We start from the raw sequence: 22,492 nt of genomic DNA on the forward strand, positions 1-22,492 counted from the left end.
AGCTTTCATGTTATGAGGGACACCTGGCAAGCAGATGGACACAACTAAAATTGGGGAGAAAACTGAGTATGGATAATAATAAAAATGCTAAATCACTGCTAGATCACCCCCAGTTGCCTAATTATATAATACGGCCAAACTACATGGCGTTGCTTCTTCTTTGCACCATGAACTACTGGTTAAAGCTACTATAATAGGCTAACTTAGCTGGTGTTTGCTAGCTAATGCTAAAGCTTGAGCCTTGAGGCTAGCAGGGACACTGTATTTGTTACCATGTCATGGCAGATCAATTTTTCCAAATTTCAGCACAATTCAATATGAGATGGAAATGGTTTATTGTAGAGAAACCTATTTGTTTATGGACTGATACATATATATGTGTGTATATATATATATATATATATATATATATATATATATATATATATATATACACACACATATATATTTATATATATATATATATAGGCTACAAATTAGGCTATTGAATTCATTTTTGGCTAGATTACAGCATAAGTGCACACTGTAGCCACTAAAATGCCAGCGAGCACTACATACATACATCCATCATCTAAACCGCTTATCCTTCTGGGTCGTGGTGGGGTCCTGGGGGCTATCCCAGCTGTCATTGGGGGAAGGCACCTGCGAACACTACTGTAAGCTAATACATTGCCACTCTAAAAAAACAAGAATAACTTCAATGTCAGTATATGCCATTGCAAGTATCAGTTTTGAGTACACCCTGTATCATCTAAAGACGGTTCGCATGCTGTAATGCTTTTGGTAAACCCAGCCCACCTACAGCCCGGGACTGCGTCACAATTGCATTGTTGTATCAGAGCTTAGGCCCGCGCCACACACCTCCAGCATAGCAAAAATGTATCAGCCGGCAAGGTCAGCAGGGAATTGAAGTGTTAAATCCAATTTTGAATTTGTCTCTCTTGCCGGTGCGGGGTGTACAGGAGAAGCTGCCATATGCCAGGGTCCCCGACTCCAACAGATGAATATGGATGAGCTCCAGCGACTCTCACATGTTTCTGACTGGGAATTCACACTGGGCCTCGCTCAGAGTTCAGAGCAGGATGGAGTACGTTGCTGCCGCCATGGTTCCACCATGATCACAGTCACAAAAACTGATCCTAGATCAGCAATCCTTCCCTTACATTGTTGTGAGCTGCTGTCCAGGTGCCGCCCAGGTGTGGGCTAGAAATCAGCAGTATGAATTAGTGTAATTATTAAAAGGGAATTCCATCGATTTTTCAAAATGTCTGCTTAATTAGCTTGTCATGATGTAAACAAAGTCATTGAGAGTGGTTTGGTGTGAAATTCTCTGTTCTAGAGAAACTTAGATTTAGAATTGTTCACAGTGATGGAACCAGATGTCAGAAGCTTCTAGAAGCTCCCCAGAAAGCTAGAACATTGTTTTATGCTAATTTTGACATATATATAAGGCAAAATAGACCCCAAAGGAAAACTTATTTTTTCAGATTTACCACTGTTGTACCATTAACAATACATGTAGGTTCACTGGTGGTTTTGGATAGTAAATATAATGGCTATATTTGTGTTATACACAATTATAGCCATTATATTTACTTATATTGGTTCCTATCACTACCACTGTAAAGAAATCTGAGCTGGCAAGTTGCTCGCCAATAAACCATAAACCATAAACAAAACAGTCTGAATGACTTCACATCTCAGCCACTGAATTATGCAGAAAATTTTAAAAATAGGTGGAATTCTCCCTTTAAGACAGATGTTGCAAGTTGGGCAATCTTAACTAGTAATGTGCACACGTGTTACAGTTGTTTGTAAGTAAGAATGTACATTCACGTGTGAATGCTATTGAGTATTTGTGTACATACCAGCACTCTGGACACACCTGGACACACCTGGACACACCTGCCCATTGGCTTCTGCAATGTTTTTCTGTTCTTTCACTAAGTAAAGTGAATTCCACTCAAATTATCATCTGGGGTAATAGATTATAAACAGAGATGAAATTGAAAATCAGTATACAAATGAAAAAGGCAGATAGAGGCAGAGAGTCTAAAATTGTATTGTATAACATTACAGTGCATTTTGTTACTAAAATGCTTCAATAACACAATTAGCTATACAGTATTAACAACAGGCTATCTAGTATTAAATATTTTTGTTGTGCTGGTGTGTGAGGGGGTGGGGTTAAGGTAACTTTCTGGTAGGCTAAATCAAGCATCCTTGTTTTAGTGACATTTTAAAGACCTTTCTATAAAGACTTATGCCTGAGATCAGTAGGGGGCGCTACTGTGAAGATAATCTATAATTTTGGATTTAAGAGAGATTATAAAGGAGGAGGAGACGATGTTCACTGGCTGAAAAATGAATGGCAAAGAAAAATGAATGGCATTTTTGAGCCAAATGCTACAAACTGTCTATGCAATTTTGTCAGACTTTACCAGTGATTTTCAATATGTTCTAGAAATACTGATGTGGCTTCAGTTTCAGGTTTACAGGTCTCTCCTCATTCAAAGAGAAAGGAACCTGTGAATAACTGCCCGGGGGGGACTTACTTGGTCACTGCACAATTCCATTTGTCTTATTTCCTAGTTTTGCTGTTTCACTATTACGCTAAAATGTCTGAAATAGTAAAGATAATGAAAACCCCTCCTACTAGTAGGCGTGTCCAAACTTTTCACTGGTACTTTATGTGCTAATTATTTCAGCTAGAGACAGTTTCAGCTAATGTTGTGCTTTGTTTCATTTATAGCAGCACTACGCTTAATGCTTATCGTCGCTTACAAAGTTCATGCTTATGGAACACGTCAATTACTGTAAATTGATACAGATGTGATTGACGTGGAAATGTGTGTGGATGTCAGAAATCCATCATAACTACATACATCATAACAGCGGCTTGGCTTGTCAGTGGCATTTGCACATACATACACAAACAGCACAAATTCACAAATTATATATATATATATATATATATATATATATAATTGCAACTGAAAATTAAACTGCACTTGAATAATATTCATATGTTTATCTTTGCTATCGTATCAAAATCCCATACCTCAAATGGTAACTTTACGGGAAAAGCAAGATGTAAATTTCTGCATAATTACGTTTTTTTTTATTTTTAAGATGTCTTTACAGTGGTGGTGACATGACCCATGGTGTGACAGGACGAATTGGACACAATTAAACTGGGAAAAATATCCAAATATCCACCAGTGAACCTTTATGCATCTTCTGAGTTTTTATATGTGATGTTGATGATAAAAATAATTATTTTTTATTTTTATTATTTTTTTCTATTTTGTCTTACAGTGCCCTGCATGTATCACTTAGCTGCTAATAAATCTGTTTTAGGCCAAACCATTTTCTCCAAACTATCCCAAAACAATGCCTCAGGCATCAGACACTGTATTTATAACTATTTCATGTATTAACTTTCTGTGAGGGGCTTTAGACGCACTCACCACTACTATGAGCAATTCTGGCTCGGTATGTTTCTCTACAACAGAGCAATTCACATTAAACGACTCATTCTCTACAGCGATGTAGCAAAATCAGTGTATTTCCCTTATAATGTACATTAATGTAACAAGATCATTTTGGACCATTTCTATTGTCATCCTCACTATGATATGGTTAGTAAACCTATGCCAGGCCTGGAATAAAAGCCTTCTCAAGGGTAACATCAGACGTCTCAGTGAGGCTGAGGCCTTGTCCTGTAGGAGTTAGCGAGGGATAGCCTTGCTAATCACTGCAACTCAAATGCTACAGTGCAGTAGCAGAGGTGCAGCTCTGTCCTTGATGTGCCCGAAACTCAGGGTGTCAGCTGCTGCCCCCCGGGGTGTGAACTGCATTATTGGGGGGGACGCGCGCACACTCGAGATAAGAACGAAGAGCAGAAAGCCTCTCTCTCCTCGCACTGAGGAGCGCACTGTAGCCTGCAGGTGCACTGCAACATCTGGTGAAGATGAGAAAAAATGAATACGCTTGACATTCTTCAAATGACAAGTTTTAATTGGGCCGTGTGTGTGTGTGTGTGTGTGTGTGTGTGTGTGTGTGTGTATGTGTGCATGCCTTAAATTTGCTGCTAATAATACAGCAGGGATTTTTAGACATATTAAGGTACATTACATGTGGCTAAAAGAAAAAAGTAGCACATTTTTTCAACCTGTATCTACACAGCCAATGTATAATCATGTTTATAAATTTCTTTCGCTTTTACTTTTGTTCATATTTTTACTATTTTCTTAATATGACAAAAAGTATGCTCTATTTACATCTTCTAAGAATGTCTTAATCTGTTTTCTATTTTCATTGCCTTATTATTCATGCTTATTCTTGCATATTATTATTATTATTATTCATGCATATTCTTGCTTTACTGCGTGTTTTAAAATATATTTAATTCTTGTTTTAAAATGTATTTTACTTTTTTGTATAGTTTTGGTGATTCTTTGCTGCTCTGCAATTTAGATGTGCATTCTGATGAATGAACAGATTTTTGGTTATACCAAAAAGTAAAATGTAGCGCCGTTAGCTTTTTAAGTGGTGTTAGGAGGTTAAAAATTCAACGACACAAAAAAAGTTCACAGTACACAGAGGACTACATTTGCAAATATGCTGTATTATTCAAAAATACCTGAAGAAAATCAGAGGCTGCCTTTTTAGATGAGCTAACACGCTAACAGAGCGTACCGCTACAATGTTGGACTCGTCATCTTCTACAGATGGTATTTTCTCCTGACTGAACTGTGCCAATATGTTAGCTCTTCAGATATATTTATGTTTCTGGACCTAGATAATATCAGCTAGAGTAGTTAGCGTAGTTAGTAAAAAGCAGCACCAGAGCTGACCCCGCTATCTCTGCCTTAGTTACATTCTTAGCAAAGCGCTAACGTACTACTACAATCTAAGTGCGCTAGCAAAAAGTTTGCATTATTGTAAACCTGTTTTTTATGTTGTTTTTGACAAATTTGACACAAAACCATCACATTTACAGTCCTGCTAAAGCATAATATCACCATTTCAATGATTTGTTAGGTTGTATATTTTCTGTATATTGTCTTCCTGTGTGCATCCCTACTAACTGAATTGGAAAAATCTTGAAAATTTCATGCTTAAAAGGTTCTTTACATGGTGAAATTGTTCTTCAGACTGATGGAGAATGAACTGTATATGATTCTATGTAGAGCCTTTCTAAATATGGTTCTATATAGCACTAAAAATGGTTCTTCTGTTGTTGACATTGTCACAATAGCAGAGCCCTTTTGGTTCTTTATAGAACCATTTTTAAAAAGGTTCTATATAGAATCAGATACAACACATTCTCCATCAGTTTGAAGAACCATCTAAAATATAAAACTCATGGTTCTATATAGAACCATTCACTTTACTAAAAAACCCTTGACGAACCATCTTTTTTAAGTGCGTATATTGTTTAACATGTAATAACATTTTGGTGTTACTTAAAAATATATTGAAACATTTAAAAAATATCTTGAAATCTAGTATATAGCATTTCTAACTACACTGCAATTACAACAATTATAATAAGGCAAATGCTTCCAAACCTTTGAACACTAGTGTAAATATGATACAAAACTCTGCTAATCAAAAATGCATTATTAATTACTATTATTATTATTACTATTCCATTTGTGTCCGTGTGCGCTGTGTAATCTCAGGCCGGGAGGTCATGTCTGCTGTCAGTCTTCTTTGGGTTTGTCCTCTGTGGATGGATGCTTTCCGCCCGCAGGTAGCTAGCACTAGCATCATTGTGACTTTTCCGACTGAAAGCAGCTGTGATAAATCTCCCTCTGCCACTAATGAACTGCGTTTAACAATAAAATGCGGTGGGAAACGGAACGTTTCATTTAGAAGAAGATCAATGGCAGCGGCGGGGGCCTGGTCCTCCCTCTCTTGCGACGTAGCGCTAGCGGGCTTGTGTTCCGGCTGCCACGCTATCAATCACGCGGCGGAAGAACAAGCAGATCGATCAAAAGCGCCACTCGGGGTGGGGGGGATAAAACAAGACATTCGTGGAAAGAAGAGAATCAAAGAGAGAGAGTGAGAGCAGAGCTCTCACTGTGAGACTAGCTAGCTTGTGGAAGCTGCTAATCGCTGAGTGTGTTAGAGGGGGTCCCGGCCGCCAAGGTGGGTGGGCTGGGGGGGAACAGGCATGAAAAGCCGGAATGAGTGATGGCGGACAGGGTCAGGAAGCTTTCCATCACCTCTGCCTCCATCTGTGAGGAGACAGTTCATGATTCCAGGCATCTGTTTGTGTTTAGCGTTTAGCGAGCGTTCTCTTAGCACTGTTACGCTCTCTCTGGCCTGAGCCCTCTGCTTTCAGTGCACGATCGGCAGCAAAACATATTTCTGAAGTTTGCTTTTTTAGTTTTAGGCTGATGTGGCTAACAGTAATAGAAGCTTATGTGCACCAATTAGCGCATGCCTAAACCTGGATGCCTAAGTTATCACATGCTTGCTTTAAACTGCTTCAAGCTGCTACAAAATCTTAAATTATGGACTAAAGTATGGAGAACGTTCAGGCTTTAAGATGGTCGCTAATGTTTTTAGCACTTGGACGTAGTTTTTCCCATTTTAATAGATAACAGCAGGCCACGGTGTCAGAAACCACATAAGCAATGTTAACTGAGTTTAATTAACAACTCAAGTGTGGTGAATTAGCATAATGCTAACTGGCATAAGCTTCCACTACTTGTTAGCTACATAGCCGCTTGGCTTCAGTGCAAAAGTAGCAAAACTAAACTTGGCAAATCAACTACATTTGGGTTAAGGATAATTTATGTACATTTAATTTGCTTGTCAAACTATTCCTTTAATCCTTCCATCACTTCTCCTCCATAACGTTTGGATCTGGTAACAGGATCAAACTCTTTGAATCTCATAGTCCTCAACGACATCAACTTGACTGGAAAAGGCCTACAAGCGACAAAGAGCAGGCGTGACTTTGAAGACTTCCACCTCGAAAGCCTTTACCTTCTAGATTCCATCAACGATGCTCTCAGAAGTTTACGCTCGCTGATATAATTACCAGCTTCTCCGCAGTTGATGCGAGTTGATGACGATGGCTTATGTGTGGAGTTAGAGGCTCGGAGGCTCAAAGGTTCTTCAGGATGTCTCCTCAGCTTCTTCTCGGCGTTAACCACTAGGTTGGCTTCGCCTTGAGGGCCTTCGGTGACAATTTCAGCTCGGAGAGAAAGCCTGAAGAGCGCTCGCAGACATATGCTTCTGTTCAATTCACCTTCTGAAGCACCCTGAAAAGGGGTCAAAGCCAGATGTTATGGCTTCTCACATCCGGCAGCTTCAATATACAATCAAATGAAAACGCTTTCGAGATCAACTTAAACTCACTTAAAGTGATAGTCTGGTGAAAAATCAAATGTAAACAATGTTTCCCTTAACCTAAATGTAGGGGATTGCTGGTTAGCAACATCAGCATTGTGGCTTCAGTGCAAAACTAAAGAAGCTAATTTCAGACATCAAATGTGTTTTTTTGGCTAAAGGCCTACATTTGAAGTAAGAAGATAATTGTGTGAATTTGATTCGTCTCCAAACTACTCCTTTAAGCTCATATACAGGGTGCACAGTGTATTATTACAAGATATTTTTCATTACAGCAAAACTCATAATCTTGATATTTGCAATTAGAACAAATGTAGTGCATTCGTTCGAGTCGACACAGCAATATGAGCTTTATTCATTCCAGTGATGGTTTTAGAACACAGTGGAGTCCGATGATTGTTTGGAAGTGCAGGTTATAACCAGTAGGTGGTATACTTCTCACACAGTAGAGCAAGCCAAGACCTCATTGGAAAAACACTCTCTTCGATCATAATGAAAATTTTAAACTCTTGTTCCGTCATTAAAAATAAAAACTAACATCTGTTGCAAATATATTTGGATACATTAGTGTCACCTTTGGGATTTTTACCGAATCAAAATCCTTAACGATTAACGACAGCATGAGGGCACTAAAAGACAGTGCTAGAGCTATTACGGAGATAATGGAGATCACTCTGCCTAGGCTCTGCTCTTAACAGCAATGTTATTACGCCTGCAAACCTGCTCACACACTCCTGTGTGGAGAGGGAAGATGCACCGAGAGAGAAAAATGCATTATTTTGCTGCTAATATGCCATATTGCAACCCACAGAGACGGATCAGTTAAGAGAAAATGGTAGTACGTTGCAGATTTCTTCATTAAGATGGTATATTAGAGCGCCAGACTTTTTGATTATACTTCGGATTACCTTGGGTTAGAGCCAGTGACTTAACAGTGTGCTACTCAGATAAGACTGTTAATCAGAATCATGTTTGCTGGGGTTGCTGGGATTTTATGTTAGATGAAAACAGATACCAAAGACATAAAAATGTCACATTAAAGAAATAGTATTTTAGCGTTGGTGGAGAAGAAGACCCGGAGTCTGCCATTTTCTCTTCAAGGAAAATGCTTTATTTTAACATATAGTGATAGAACTCACTACTATTCGGAGGAACAAATAGGGGAAGGTCACCAAACGGCAAACACAACACAAAGACAGCGAATCACCCCAAATCATACCAGTTACTGAAAACCATACGACTTAACAGAACCAATACGTTAAAACTAACAACAACATTAAAACATTAAATTGACACTAAACAAAGGCTGTGGAGAGGCGTACAGCACTCTGGGACTCCTCTATGTGCACCTCTCTGCTCTCCCATTTGGCCCAAACCTAATCTAATTTTACAGTTTTCCCTTTATCCTGAATATAGTCAGTCATCCAAAACATGTTTGTTGTCTGAACTTTGCTTCTTTGGTTTTGTACTGGAGCTACAGGGTGAATGTAATGCCAATTAGCGATGTGCTAACTGTATGTTTAACTTACCTCAAACAGCACTGAGGTAATCTCAGACAGAATGTGGTTTCTGACATTGTTATCTATAAAACTGAACAAAAGTACAGAAAATTTCAGGTTAAAAAATAATATTGTTTTGTTCAGGAGCTGCAAGGCTAATGTAGCTAACAAGTAATGCCAATTAGTGATGTGCTAACTGCATGTTTAAATACTTGCCTCAAACAGCACTGAGGTAATCTCAAACAGAATGTGCTTTCTGACAATGTTATCTGTAAAACTGAACAAAAGTACAGAAAATTTCAGGCTAAAAAAATAATGGTTTAAGCTGTACGATATTTTGTCTATATTTATAGATAGCAATCAGATGTAAAACTGGGCCGGAGCTCCAACACCTTTGCTTTGTGTGAATGACAAACAGAGCTGAGCTGTAATTTGATGTGAACATAAATTGTTTCCAATAAAATCTTTGTGAAAGCCATTCATTTATTGTGATTAACTGCGCTGACAGATGACCTCTTGACAGTTACACATTCTCAGTTTGTTCCCTGTTTGCTTGCCTGTCCTCCTCGTATCCACTGATTTTCAGAGTCGTGTAAGTACATACTGAATCCCTCCTACTGTTTCATGATTTTAACTCACTAAATAAGTATGTTCATCATTCTTTAACCTATAAGTAGCCTAGAGTATTTGTTGTTATTTATGGTGTTAAATCTGAGGTAATTCGAAAGTATTCTCTCCCTCAGGCATCTAGCCAAGTTAGCATAGCTTGATAGCACTGTCAGGACTGAGGCGAATCAAACATTTGTTTATACAGTTCATACAGTAGGTCTCTACCATGTAAATGTGTATGTGCTTTAACTAGCTATCACAGTCTTAACTATGATGTTTGGCCTACTGTTTTGCTAACTGAGCTGCTGCTAAATGTATTCAAAGGCACTCAGTAGCCCAATATCACCTAGCTAGCTAACAGTGTGTTATGTTAGTATTGCTAGCTCCTTCAGTTTAAGAGAGTTAAACAGGTTAGTGTTGCTGGGGTTTTTTAGTAGCTTGAGAAACGGGTTTTCAAATCCGGTTAGCATTGAACACAACAGTAAAGTGCTGAAAAGAAGTGAACCATTTTGAGTTTTGTGGAAAAACTGTACCCCTACCTGCAGTTTCCAAAAGGGGAAATCAACCGATGCGAAGTTATTCAGAGTAGTTTAATGCGAAATGCGTCATTTTAGAAAAATGTACCGAGTCAGGACTAATTTAGAGTGATTTGATTTGAAATAGACCATTGTAGGGAAACTTAGCATCTCAGATTTTCTTTACAATGGGTGGTGATAGGAACCAGATGTCCGAATCATGTAATGCCTTTAAAAGCTACGTTGTGAGGCAAAATAGTCTCCAAATATTTTTCTTTTTTTTCATATTTACCACTATTTTAGCATCATCAACATTACATATAAAAACTGAGAAGGCACAAGTAGATTTACTTGTGGTTTTGGACAGTAAATAAAATTACTATATGTGTATTGTATACATTGTGACCTCTGGTTCCTATCACAACCACTGTAAAGAAAAACCTGAGTTAGTAAGTTTCTCTACAATGAACGTTTTTACATCAAATCACTCTGAGTGACTTGATTTACATCTCAACCACTGAATTATGCAGAAATGTTGAAAAATGTGGAAAATTAGTGGAATTCCCCTTAAAAAAACAGAAGCAGCTGTGGGACAGGTGGGGTCAAAGTTAGATGGGTGATATTATTGTTTGCAACAGTTAATTTTGCTAGTTTAAGGCTTTAGTATGACTTAAATCTTTGTCAGAAGATCTAACATTGATGCCAAAACTGACACATATCCACATCCATCTAAGCCGCTTATCCTCCTGGGTCATGGGGGTGCTGGAGCCTTTCCCAGCGATCCCTGGGCGGAAGGCAGGGAACACCCTGAACAGGTCATCAATCCATCACAGCTAAAGCTGACAAACAAGCAATATTTCAAAAATTAACTGCAGTATATATTCCCCCATTTTTGACAGCCATCAAAACCTTCTGAAATCCTGTTTAACCCCCTTGATAACAGTACATCACACCTGGAATGAGGGCAAAGATTGTCCACAGAACTATCACATTAAGACATGGTTATAATAAAGTTATAATCATATCATAATAATAATCATTACCCACAACAGCAGTTTTTAACAGTGAAGAAATCATAATAATTCAAACTATTACAACCTTTTCCGTTACAGTTCAGGAGTTATGGGTTAAACTACAAAAACCTGACGCCACTCTTCAGACCTAAAATCAATCACCACTGGAAAATGAGCAATTACGCTACCTACTGGGCAGCCGCCCCTCCACCCTCAGCGAAAACTCCTTGGCTTTGAAGCAGGGCTAATTTATTAGCGATAAGCATCTCAATGACAGCCTAAATGGTGAAAACGTCCATGTCACCCAGCTGGCTGTCTCCGCGGTAACGGGCACCCGAGAGGAGCACTCAGGTCACTCATGTCTTTCCAGTTATCATTAAGCGCCATTGATTTAATGAATACATCATTTACGAGCGCTTGGACCTTCATGGCCCACTGCTTCATTAAGTGCAAAGCAAAACTAATACAGGGAGCAACCTCGAGCTCACCTCCAGAGACGGAGCATCCACGGGCCTCGCAGGAGACCTGCCCAGACCCCCACAGTTCTCATTTACTCCCAGCTACCCCCCCCCCTTCTGTATCTCAGTGCAGGGTTTCCTGTAGGGGGGAGAGGAATAAAGCACCCGTGCAATAACTAACTCTCATAAGTGGGCGGTACTGTAATATGGTGCTATATATACATTTCACTTATGCAGGATAATGTCTCTATTATTATGTGTGTTAGTGTTCCCCCCCTCTCTCATATACTAAACTCAATTCAGCTGAACTCAACTCATAGAAACTTTGTTCAGTTGCAGTGTTGCCAAAGCATTTACATTATTTGACTATGTATTTTACTGTATATACATTACCATGAAAAAGTTTACTTCAACTAATAATTGTCATTTTATTCAATTAAGTTATACAGTATATAGTGAAATTTAAACACGATACCATGAGATATTTTGGATGTTTTACTCACCATATCAAGTACTTTGAGAGCAACTGTTAGTTATTAGATAAATAATATACATAAGGATTTTCACTGTGAAGTAAAATTTAATCATCAATACACATTTTTTAAAAAACGGTAAAATGCATGTAAAAAAACATACATATACTGTATTTTAACACTGCTGTTGTTAATTTACACAAATAAGATACTCACTTTTGTTTTACAAAATACTATTTTTCAGAATAACTAGTTTTACAGTTGAATTAGTCAATGCAGTGTTTTTTAAAAATTAAATGACTAATTTTGCAGATTTTTACCATCATTGAAGAAACATACTCTATTTATTTTTTACTGTTAACTGTTAACTATCTTTTTTAAACAGATTTTTTTTTACAGTGTACAGTAATTATCTAGTTTTTTCAAGTTATGTGCCATGATATTTATCACTTTTGAAGTATGAGACATTCCAGATATCGATTTTATGCCATGGTGGAATCACCTCCATCTCTATCCATCATTCTGGATCTAAAATGACTTACTGCTAAATATTTGTAAACTGTAAAAGTTGCACAGCATTAGCATATTAGAATCATTCAACGCAATGCAACCAAATTGTTTTTATATCACCGAAAACACTGAGGACTAGATGTACATAAGAGTACAGATGTGTCTTGATGCAACCGCAGCATGCGTCTGAATTTATCATTTGATTTACTAGGACTGCAGCTTATCATGCAAATGGTGCATAGCCCCGCCTATTATCTGCTCGCTCATGACACGCAGAGCTGTCAACACACTTGAGACAAAACAAACTGAAAGTTCAGTAATGACGACATAGCAGTGCTGAAATTAAGCTTCTTCCCACCAAAACATCCTACAAAGGTGTGATTTCACTCTGGCTAAGAACACAGAGTTTGCAATACAGACTGCAGACAGACTATGGCTTTAAAAAAGTTTAAGATTAAAGCTCAAGATCGAATAAAATACGTTTTCTAGTCAGCGACGAGGCCTACATCCCACTCTGAAAGGCTCACTGGTGAGAAGATAGCTTCTAGCTGCTAGCATTTAGCTTGATAAACAAGCATTTGTTTCCCATCGGACTGATAAAACAAGTATATCGCTGTTGTCGGAACAAAATCTTGTATCTCCAAAATGATAACTTTGCAGGAGAAGGAAAAAACATACTTTTAATGTAAGTCAATGAAAGCAGACTTTAAGTCATTTTGGGTGGTTTTTTTTTGTTTCATTCATCATGAAATTTACACACAATGTAAAGGGCAACAGGCATTTTCAAATAATGTCAAAAACTGAAAAACTACAAAAATGAAGACACAAGGTTTTGTTCCGACAGCAGCGATGTGTATAGCTGGTGGTGGTTTTAGCGTGCAGTTTACATCAGACAGTCAATGTACTTTTGCAGGCACATTGCCTGAGCTTGAAACTTCCTGAAATACAACAAGAAAAAAAGCATTTTCCAGCACTATTACTATTACTATATTAAATATTTGTTAATCGGATGATAACGAATAGTCCACTCGTTAAGATGCAAACAAAGTCATTCAGAGTGGTTTGGTGTGAGATGCTCTGTTTTAGAGAAACTGACTTAGAATTGTTCACACTGGCGGCTGATAGGAACAGATGTCCATCATAAAGCAAAATAGATCTCAAAGAAAATGTATTTTTTCAGTTTGATCAATATTTTAACATCAACATTACATATAAAAAACTCAGGAGACACGTGTATGTTTACTGGTTGTTTTGTATAGTAAATAAATTGGTTATATTTGTGTTGTAGACATCATGACCCCTGGTTCCTATCACCACCACTGTAAAGAAATCTAAGTTGGTAAGTTTCTCTACAAATGAACCATTTCACATCAAACCACGCTGAATGACACTGTTTACATCTCTGCAATTGACTTATGCTAAATTATGCAGTAATTCTGAATATTATATATGTATATATATATATATATATATATATATATATATATATATATATATATACACAAAATTACTGAATTTGCCACTGTTTGTACTGAGAAGAAACTTCGAGCTCTGTGTGTGTTTGTGTATGTATGTTCTGGAATGGAATCTCCATCCACATCCCCTGGTCTCCCCCCAACTGCTAATCTGGTTACTGCCAGCGCTGCCCCCACTCTGGGCTTCGGGCTCTGCCAAGGCAGCCCACCACCCATCTCCCCTCTCCCTGGAGTGGAGGGGGGGCTGCTTGGGCCCAGGCTAATTCCCCTCTCTGCGGGGAAACAATTAACGCCTCCGCTCTCGGCTTTATGGTCAGAGAAGCAGCTGCTTCGCCGCCTTCTCCGGGCACATTAGCACAGGAGGAAGGGCGATGGGAAAGGAGGAGCGGGCCAGCGCCCACTTATTCAACTCTAAACGCAGGCTGTCAGCGTGCAGCGGCTGGGGGAGGCCGACGGGACGGCCTGGCCCAATGGTCTCCGGCGCGTTCATAAAGAAGATGTATATACACGGGGAGGCGTGAGTAATGGTGCAGGCGAAGAACAGCACACCCAGAGATGCTAGCAAAACTAGCGCTTATAAAATGAGTACAGCTTGGCCTACCTCGTTATTGTTAGCCTAAGAGATTTATGCGAGCGGCCTTGAGATCATGAATTGGAAATGTGGGCCCTATAACACCAACTTTGCTGCTGTTGCTGCTGAAAAAAGGAAAAAAAGAGCAGGAAAGTGATGCAAGAAAAGTGCACCATGTGCGCAAATCACTTCAGAGGCTAATCGGAACCTAGCGAGCGGCAGCAGCTAATCCGCATCTTTATTGCTGTTGATTTATGATTAGCTGAGCAAACACAGAGCCTGACCACGAGAAAAGGCAAATAAGGAATATGTGATCCAGCTTGATCTTGCGAATCTGCAAATCTGAAGCGTAATTAACGAGAAGAAACAATCAGAGTGAGGGTTAAAAGCTGTGCTAATGCGAGGGAGGTGCATTTATAAAGCACAGAAGCTTGAAAAAGTCCTTGTGTTGTTGACGAAGAGCGGTGGCCTCATTTAGCTACCTGTGTGCCCGGCCCCACCCTGAGCCGCCGCTGCAAGGTCCCTGTGACGGAAGAGTCATTCATTAATTATCCCTGCTATTTTTCACAGGACAACTGTAAACAACACAGCGGAATGAGGCTGCCATTAGCAAGAAGGAGGTGAGGCAGAGAGAGAGAGACAGCGAGAGAGAGAGAAAGAGACATTACAGTATGACACAAAATTAGGTTAACATATTATAGGAATTAGGTGAAACATGGTAAAAAGAGAGAGAAAAATGGAGTAATCTAGAGATAGAGAGTGGAAAAGCTTTCTTGTCTGGTGAAAGAAAGAGCGAGAAAGTGAGAGAGAAAGGGAGGCCTGTGCCTTATCTCTCTAATTATTCCAATTATCATGGCACGCTATGAAAACGTGATTAATAACACTGAAGATATTGTTGTGGCAATTAGCCATATGGTGGTGGGACCCTGCTCTGTCACGATTTTGCCATTAGCATCTACTTATGTTTGTCAGGCGCACAGGCCCATGACGGGCTCCAGTTCGACTCACCTTGCTCCACCCTGAGCGCCCATCGCTGGAGGAGCGCCCGGGTCCCACAGCCTCTTGCCTGAGTGAATTTTTCATGCGGCATCCGCTCGGACTGAGGACGAGTGTCAGGCGGCATGTGGGACGGCCCGTCAAGAACTGTAGCTTTGCTCTGGGAGCGAGACTTTGTCTCAGCGAGTGAGCCGCTCTGGCAGATTCCCTGCTACACGGCATCAGCAGCTCTCAGTAAGTGGTGTACGATGTTGTTTGGACACTGCGGCTGTGATTTGGACAAGGGACAATATTAAGAGAGCCATCGTAAAAAAAGGACCATGTCAAAAGTATTCAAAATTTGAAATTTGGCCCTCCACACTCAAAATTGGCTGGAGGCTATGGGCAAAATTACTATATAGGCCTCTATAATGTCCCCACTTCTGAAACCAAAGAACAGGAGGCAAAAAAATGAAAGAATTAAAAATAATTAAAGAATGCAGAAGTAGTAAAACAGCTCGTTTTTTTTTATAGAAAACTACTTACTAGCATTGTACCTAATATTTCGCTAGCTAGCAGCCTTATCAGTAATGCTAAAGGCTGAGTTTAGGAATACAGGCAACTACCCAAGTAATGTGGTCATCTTTATTTAGCTAGCTAGACTAGCCAGGAAAAGACCTTGCTTAGCTAGGTTATAATAGCTACATAATTGTTTGTTACACAGCTACACTGTCTTAACTGTAAGGCAGCCCGTGACAAGCTAACAAAAATCTGAACAAGAGGCAGCAAAATGAATCATTGCAGAGTACAGTAGTCATAAAACATAGCAGCTTGTTTATGACAGATAACCTCACTTACTAGCATCGTACATCATACACAAACATTATTTCAACTAGCTAGCAGCCACAGAGTTGCCCAACTCATTTGGTCATCTTTCATCTTTAGTACTTAGCTAGCTAAACCAACTTATCTGAAAGGCAGCCTGCCAACAACTAGCCAGATATTCGGTTAATTCCAGTTAATTCCAGTTAATTCAAGTGACCAGTGAGGGTGCAAGGATGGTTAGTGTCTGGATGTTTTGGCTCAGTTGGGGCAAAAGTCCAGTCCAGGCTCAGAAAACATGGAAGATGTAAAAAGGAAAGAGTGAGGGACAGAAAAAGACAATGCCAGTGCATCATGGTTTTAATAAAAACATTGTAAACAGCATTAGGATGTTCTGGTTTAAGACTTATGAAAGGACATAATGGGAGGGAGAGGCAATGAGGGATCAGGTAAGGAAAGACAAGGAAAGACTACTACAAAAATTGGACCCCAACATTTTTAATGAAGTACGCACACCAGTGGTAACATTCGGTGTCGACATGCACTGTTCAGTTTCTCTTTGTGCCACTCAGAACTTTCGTCTCAGTACAGTATCGTCTATCTGCAGGCCACTCTGCCAGCAGAATGGAAATCGACTTGAAAGTTTTGATTAATAACATCAAATAAAGTGTGTTTTTCCCATAACTCTGTTATCAGATTAACTAGGATACTGTTGTCTCTGTGTGTGTGAAATATTGTTGAGCTGCTAGCGAGCAATGATGAGTGAGAAAACTACTGAAAACTATTCACACCTTAAACAAGACAGACACAACTGCAGCTTTCGTCATGTAAAACGATTGCTTAAAACAGACACAATGGAAAAACAGCATTTACACACAACATAAACATTTGCTTCTTAACTTATGAAGATAAAAAATCCAGTTTGCTTTTGATTTTGTAAATCATACAAATATTTTCCATCACACAAATATATTCCATCAAAGTTGTGAAAGAAAAAACATGTAGGTTTCCACTGACAGACCTTAAAAACACAAGTGGAAATTGCATTTCATGGCTACTGTGAAAAAGGGTTAAACCCAGAACCACAAAGAAGGTCCCAACTTATGTTGTCAACTGTGGTGGTGGAATAAACCAGAAGTTCATTTTTCTGGGAGCTGTGGACGCTGAACGCCTCATTGTTGACATCCAGGCACGCCCATTATTATACAATACATTGGTACAGAAAATCCTCATGACTTTTTTCCAACTTAAATAAACAATAAACACTGCTAAAGCTTGCCTCTGGTAATCATCTATTTTCGCCAGTGACGTTGTCACCATGCCGCTGTTGGTGGGCCACCAATATGAAGCACAGAATGGCATTTTTTATCACAACATAACGTATTTTAGATAAAAAGACAAATTACAATGTTATGTTAGCTTAGCTACCTTTTAGCTGAAAATCAGTGATTTTGCAATGTGTAACGTAGCCAATACCAAACTCTATAAATTCATACACCAACGTTTGTTCCATTAAATATATATGAGTAAAGAGTAAAATGATTGGGACGCTTATGGGCGCTCTCAATGCGACGCGTCCTATGCGTTACAGCTGCACTTTGTACTGTTTCTGCTTTGTCAGTGTGGGCTGCGGCACCCCAGTGGGCCATGGCAGTCCTGCTAGGGGGTTGTTGGTGGTCTTTTTTTTTATTTTACGGAAAACTTTATTAGAATATACAGACTTCACAAAACAAATAATTTTAAATGTGACAACTTTTAATGTTGTGATAATTATTTGCATAAATAAAACATCAAAAATGCCTACATTTTTAAGTCAGGCTCAGTGATTGGTCTGGCAAAATGCATGGCCAACCTAACAGACATGGCCAAATGTTTAGTATAAGTCAAGTACAAGTCCCTAGCCAATTTATAGTCCAGTCAGTTTCTGACCACAGCACTGCTGTTGTCCAGATATTATTTGGGTAGTGGACCATCTGGGTAGAGGAACTGGGTTTTTCTAAACACGTCAGCGTCTCTGCAAGGTTGAGAGTGGACCACCACCTAAAAATATCCAGCCAAGAGTGGCTCTGTGGTTAGAAGACCAGGTGAATGGCTATCGCAAACTGTGCATCAACAGATGGGCTACAGTCTCTAACTGTACACCAGCAAAGTGGGGGTTCCTACTACAGTGGCCAATGAGCAAATGTACAGCAGAAATCTCAGATTATTCAAAAAAAAAAAATGCAAAATGCTATTTCACCTTAGCAATCAGATCAATCAGGACTCTCCCACTGCAGAGACAAAAGCATTTCCGCCAAAAATCCCCCTCAACAACCCAGACTTGCCAACATAAACAATACTCAGCGCACTGGGAGGGGTGTGGAGATGGGACTGGCAGATTGAACTAGTTCCAGACCATACTGGGGACTTAATATAGGCTTCAAAAGAGGACTGGGAGATGGGCTTTTCATAGGATAATTAAAACAGCAAGATGGATTCTGTAATTGAGTGAAAAAACAGGATCCGAACAACATCTGTGCAATCCACATAAATCATTTCAATGAGAAGCCCAGACTACAATAAAAACGCTCAGCCTTGGAGTCGGAGAAGCTGTCAGCTACATTTTGGATGCGCAAATAGATGGCAGGATAACAGCCCACCTATCCACTCTGCAATTCTCCTCCCTGCTCACAGTGGAACAAAAGAGGTAGAACAGCGAGGGGAAAAATGAAAGATGGCTTAGACATGTTCATTCTGTTAGTTTAATCTTGGACAATTGACCCGTCCAGACTGGGTCCACAAAGAACAAATATGTTCTTTTGTAGCTACACGATGTTGAGTTGGGACTCAGGTGTTGAAGTTAACTGGCACGAGGTGAATCTGACACCATGCTAATGTTAGCTTAGTTAGCTCAGAAAACAAATATGATCCATCCTAACAGTGTGACGTTTCACATGCTTACAAAATAAACATGTACAGTGCTGTGCAAAAGTCAGAGACCACCCTTTATTTGTTTTATTTCCAGTGATAAAGGCCTTGAAGTACAAGTTATTCATTTATTCATTAGTATAAAAAATCAATTACACAGAAGCCTCAACAACTAAATATCACATTTTTCAGTAGTGTGTTCATTCTTCACTTTTATTACAGCTTCCATTCTTTTCAGGAGACTCGCTTTCAGTTTTCCAAAGAAATCAAAGAAAGGATATTTTTCCTCACCTCTGAAGTTCTGTCTTAGAAGTTGTTTTTCTGCGCCTTTCACGATTCAAGTAATCCCAAAAAATTCCATGATGTTGAGGTCTGGAATCAGGGGTGGACAACCCATTGTTTTGAGTACATCAACAGCTTATTTGTCTGACTTTAACTGATGGGGACAGTTCTGGCGGTCTGCCAGGTCAGGTGGTTGTTAGTTCCATTTTCTCTGTAGCTTTGAGTGGTCCTTTTAGATGAGTTTGAGGTTAGGATTAGGGTCAGGGTGAGGGCTAGGATTAGGTTTTGGGTTGAGGTTAGGGTTAGGGTTAGAATTAGGGCCAGGGTTAGGGTTAGGATTAGGTTTTGGGTTGAGGTTAAGGTTAGGATTAGTGTCAGGGTGAGGTTGGAATTAGGGCCAGGGCCAGGGTCGGGGGGGATTAGGTTTTGGGTTGAGGATAGGGTCGGGGTTAGGATTAGGGCCAGAGTGGGGATTAGGATTAGGTTTTGGGTTGAGGTTAATGTTAGGATTAGGGCCAGAGTGGGGATTAGGATTATGTTTTGGGTTGAGTTTGAGGTTAAGGTTAGGATTAGGGCCAGAGTTATGGTAAGATTAGGTTTTGGGTTGAGGTTAAGGTTAGGGTTAGGATTAGGGCCAGGGTTAGGGTTAGGATTAGGTTTTGTAATACAAGATATTTACTTCAGTGTATTTAGATGCTTCACTACTACTACTTCACTGATATGTTGTTGATGTGTTACTAATAGTCTGTTAAGAGTTTATTAATCACTTACAAAGGACCACTCCAAATGAAGTATTACCATTTTTACCGTACATCTCCTCAGAAACATCTGTTGAAAAATGAATAACTTGTAGTTGATGGTCATTTTGACTGGACACTCACTATGCTGTCTGACTTGCACAGTAATGCAAATGAATTGAAATGTAGGTTTTCTGACAAAAACACCTTTTTTCTATTAGGTTGAATGGGATTCTTGGCAATATTCATTAAAGCTTGTCCAACTAACACTAGCTATGAAAGAACATACTTGTGAATGAAGCATGGATAATGTATACACTTAAAAACAATAGCTCTTCAAGGCTTCTTTATTAAAGAAAATGGTTCTCTGTAGAACCATGAACACTCAAAGAACGAGTGAGTTCTTTGCATCATGAAAATGTTCTTCAGATTGATGGAGAATGTGCTGTGGATGCTTCTACATAGCACTAAAAAGTGTTCATTATAACAAGCTGGACATCGTAACAATAGAAGAACCCTCTTTGGTGCTATATAGGACCATATACAGCACATTTTTCATCAATCCAAAGATCCCTTTCACAATGCAAAGAACCCTTTAATCATGCAAAGAATTCTTTGAGTTTTCATGGTTCTATATAGAACCAATTTCTTTACTGAAAAAGCCTTGAAGAATTATCTTTTTTAAGTGTAGTTGTCCAAGATTAGCAGTGAATTCTTGCTAACGTTCCAAAAGATTGACCAAACTCAAAAAAGTACCCAAGTACCCAAAAAAGTACTTTATCACAATATTGATACCATATAATCATACTGCCCAGCCCTATCTGTCCACTACCAATGCAAAGCCATACATGTGAAACTGATACTGCATGATCTTCGATATTTAGAAGGACCAGACATTCCATGGTCCAGTACAGAATAGGTGGTCAGTATTTTTTGCATGTTGTCGCCAAAATAGTAACTTTACAGGAGAAGACAAAAACATTCTTTACTTTCAATGCAAGTTAATGTAAAAAGATTGTATTATATTGGTCCATTCATCATGAAAGTTTCATACAATGTAAAGGACAGCTGGACAAGTCCATTCATACATAAACCTACGTAAACCCATACAGGTGAAGATACATTTACATACGGATCCTTTTCCCCTTTAATGTAATGTAAACAAAGTCAGTCAGAATGGTTTGATATAAAATTCTTACAGTGGTGGTCAATGGAACCAGATGTCTGAATACTTCCTCACAGAAAGTTATTACATGAAATATGAATATGTATGAATATGCTGCCTGATGTCTAAGACTTACGATTTTGGCCTATGATTTATTATTATTTTAAGGTGGATTTTACGGTACATATAAGGCCATAAGGCAAAACAGTCTCCAAAGGAAACTATTTTTTTCAAATTTACCACCATTTTACCATCGTCGATACACATAAAAAACTGAGAAGACACACGTAGGCTCACTGGTGGTTTTGGATAGTAAATAAAATGGCTATATTTGTGTTGTAGACATTGTGACCCCTGGTTCCCATCACCACCACTGTAAAGAAATCTCAGTAAGCTTTTCCAGAATTAACCATTTCACATCAAACCATTTTAATTCATACAGAAATTTGAAAAATCAGTGGAATTCCCCTTCAGCATATACCTTAACATATATTTATGCTAATCTTCGAACCTTCGAACGCTTAACACAGTGTGTTGTTTTAAAACCTGCAAGTCCTACAGATGCTAACCTACAGTGTTAATTGAGAACAGCTACATACATTTTTAAAATTTACAGTCGAACCCAGCTTGTGTCATCCTTTGAATACCGTGCGAGTCTGCTTGCCCAATATTATGAAGAACATTCAGTATTTCACACCCTGCACTGTAAGATGCTTTGAGTCCGCTCACCTTAAAGGTCATTGTGTGGCCTGAAAGCATCACCCCACCTCATCTGCACCTCTGCACACAAACAGCTCGTAACGTTCAAAGGTTGAAAGATGTAAACATGTTGATTTCCTGAGAACTCACCAGCATCAATTCTTTCCAGTGCAGACCGCAAACCGTCAGACTTTTTCTGACTGACATGTGTGTACGGCCGAGCTCGCTTTGTGTTTGACATAGATGGCTGGCTGGAAATGGTGGGGCATGTTGTCTCTCTCTCTCTCTCGCTGTCTCACACACAGACTTTATTCTCTGGCCCTTTGTTCCAAGCTGATGCCAGACCTAAATCATGAGCGGGGCATCTGAAAGCCATACACTGTCAGAGAAAAGGGTGCTGTCCAGGTGAAT

This window comes from Colossoma macropomum, unplaced genomic scaffold, assembly GCF_904425465.1.
Source record: "Colossoma macropomum unplaced genomic scaffold, Colossoma_macropomum, whole genome shotgun sequence".
Taxonomy (NCBI): Eukaryota; Metazoa; Chordata; class Actinopteri; order Characiformes; family Serrasalmidae; genus Colossoma; species Colossoma macropomum.